Here is a 3,099-nt window from a genome sequence, read left to right on the forward strand (position 1 = left end):
GCGATCTCGGCTCACTGCAACCTCTGCCTCCCGGGTTCAAGCCAGTCTCCTGCCTCAGCCTCCCGAGTAACTGGGATTACAGGTGCACCACCATGCTCAGCTAATGTTTGTATTTTTAGTAGAGATGGGGTTTCACCATGTTGGCCAGGCTGGTCTCGAACTCTTGACCTCAAGTGATCCTATTATGAACATGAGTATAGAAATAGCTTTGAGACCCTGCTTTGAGTTTTTTTCAGTTTGTATATGAAATTGCTGGATCATGTGGTAGTTCCATTTTTAACTCAGAATCACCATGGGGTTTTGGACAGCGGCTGCAACATTTTACATCCCATCCGCGGTGTCCGTCCATCCTCACAAAGGCTGGTGCTCTCTGCGCTCTCCATGCTATTCCGTGGGTCATGTGTCTCTATATGTCTGTCTGTTTTTTTTTGAGATGGAGTCTCGCTCTGTCTCCCACGTTGGAGTGCAGTGGCACAATCTCAGCTCACTGCAACCTCTCCCTCCCGGGTTCAAGTGATTCTTCTGCCTCAGCCTCCCGAGTAGCTGGGCTTACAGGTGTACACCACCACACCCAGCTAATTTTTGTATTTTTAGTAGAGACGGGGTTTCACCATGTTGGCCAAGATGGTCTCGATCTCTTGACCTTGTGACCTGCCCGCCTTGGCCTCCCAAAGTGCTGGGATTACAGGTGTGAGACACCGTGCCCGGCCACCACCCAATTTTTTTTCTATTGATTTCCTGTTTTCAATTTCATGGATTTCTCTTCTAATTTTTATTTAGTGATTTATCTTTTCTTCTTCCTGCTTTCATTGGGTTAATTTGCTCTTCTTCTTGCTTCCTAAGGTGAAACTTTGGATGACTGATTTTAGATCTCGCCTCTCATATATACATTCAGTGCTATCACTTGGCCACGATATACTGCTTTTGCTGTGTCCCACAAGTTTTGATAAGTTGTGTTTTATTTTCATTTAATATATATATATTTACACACACACACACACACTTTTTTTTTTTTTTGAGATGGAGTTTTGCTCTTGTTGCCCAGGCTGGAGTGCAGTGGCGCTATCTTGGCTCACCACAACCTCCACTTCCCAGGTTCAAGTGATTCTCCTGCTTCAGCCTCCCAAGTAGCTGGGATTACAGGCATGCATCACCAAGCCCAGCTAGTTTTTTGTACTTTTAGTAGAGACGGGGTTTCACCATGTTGGTCAGGCTTGTTGCGAACTCCTGACCTCAGGTGATCCACCCGCCTCGGCTGGGATTACAGGCTTGAGCCACCGCCCCTGGCCCATTTAAAATTTTTTTTTTTTTTTTTTTTTTTTTTTTTTTTTTTTTTTTTTTTTTTTTTTTTTTTTTTTTTTTTTTGAGTTTTTTTTTTTTTTTTTTTTTTTTTTTGAGACAGAGTCTCACTCTGTCGCCCGGGCTGGAGTGCAGTGGCCGGATCTCAGCTCACTGCAAGCTCCGCCTCCTGGGTTCATGCCATTCTCTGGCCTCAGCCTCCCGAGTAGCTGGGACTACAGGCACCCGCCACCACGCCCGGCTAGTTTTTTGCATTTTTTTTTTTAGTAGAGACGGGGTTTCACCGTGTTAGCCAGGATGGTCTCGATCTCCTGACCTCGTGATCCGCCCGTCTCGGCCTCCCAAAGTGCTGGGATTACAGGCTTGAGCCACCGCGCCCGGCCCATTTAAAATATTTTTAAAGTCCTCTTGAGATTTATTCTTTGACCAATGTGTAATTTAGAGGTGTGTTATTTAATCTCTAAGAATTTTGGCATTCTCCAGCTTCTTTCTCTTCTTGATTTCTAGTTTAATTCCATTGTGGTCTGAGCATGGACATTGCACGATTTCTATTCTTTTAAATTTGTTAAGGTTTTTACAGCCCAGAATGTGGCCTGTTTTGGTGACTGTTCCAGGTGGGCTTAAGAACAACACATATTCTGTCGTTGGATGAAGTGGTCTGCAGGTGCCATTATATCCAGCTGATGGATGGTCCTGTTGAGTTCAACATGTTCTTACTGAATTTCTGCCTGTTGGATCCACCCATTTTTGATAGAGGAGTACAGACGCCAACTGTAATAGTGAATTCATCTGTTTCTCCCTGCAGCTCTCTCTTTCTAAACAAGTTCTTCTAACACGTCATGCAAGACAGGCCTACTGGTAACAAGTTTCTTCAATTTTTGTCTGAGAAAGTCTTTGTTTGTCCTTTAGTTTTGACAGATAATTTTGCAGGGTGTAGATCCCCGGGTCGGTGGTTATCTTTGTCTAAGCGCTTTAAGTATTTCCCTCATTTCGGCCAGGCACGGTGGCTCACGCCTGTAATCCCAGCACTTTGGGAGGATGAGGCGGGCGGATCACGAGGTCAGGAGATCGAGACCATCCTGGCTAACACAGTGAAACCCCGTCTCTACTAAAAATACAAAAAACTAGCCGGGCGCGGTGGCGGCGCCTGTGGTCCCAGCTACTCGGGAGGCTGAGGCAGGAGAATGGCGGGAACCCGGGAGGCGGAGCTTGCAGTGAGCCGAGATCGTGCCACTGCACTCCAGCCTGGGCGACAGAGCGAAACTCTGTCTCAAAACAAACAAACAAACAAAATATATATATATATTTCCTTCATTTCTTTTCTCACTCGTTTCTGAGAACTTGGGTGTAATTCTTACACTTGTTCCTCTATAGGTCTGACGTCTTTTTCTGTAGCTTCTTTTGGGATTTTTCCTTCATTTTTGAATTTCTGTAGCTTGAGAGTGATTTGCCTCCGTGTGGCTTTTCTGGATTTACTCTGCTTGGTGTTCTCTGAGCTTCCCAGATCTGTGACTGCGTATCTGTGACTTGGGGAAATTCTGTCATTATCGCCTCCGCTTTCTTCTCCCTCTCACTCTTCCGTTCTGGTTTCCGATGAAAGAATCGCCTTCTGAATTTGTCCCACAGTTCTAGGGTGTTCTGTTCTCTTTTTCTCAGTCTTTGCTTTTCAGTTTTGGAGGTTTCTACTGAGGTATCCTCAGGCTCGAGGATTCCTTCCTCAGCCGTGTCCAGAGGTTCCTTCCTCAGCCGCGTCTGGTCTAAAGTCCTCTGAGGCATGTTTTACGTCTTTTTTTTTCTTTC

This window comes from Mandrillus leucophaeus, unplaced genomic scaffold, assembly GCF_000951045.1.
Source record: "Mandrillus leucophaeus isolate KB7577 unplaced genomic scaffold, Mleu.le_1.0 Scaffold10, whole genome shotgun sequence".
NCBI classification, from domain to species: domain Eukaryota; kingdom Metazoa; phylum Chordata; class Mammalia; order Primates; family Cercopithecidae; genus Mandrillus; species Mandrillus leucophaeus.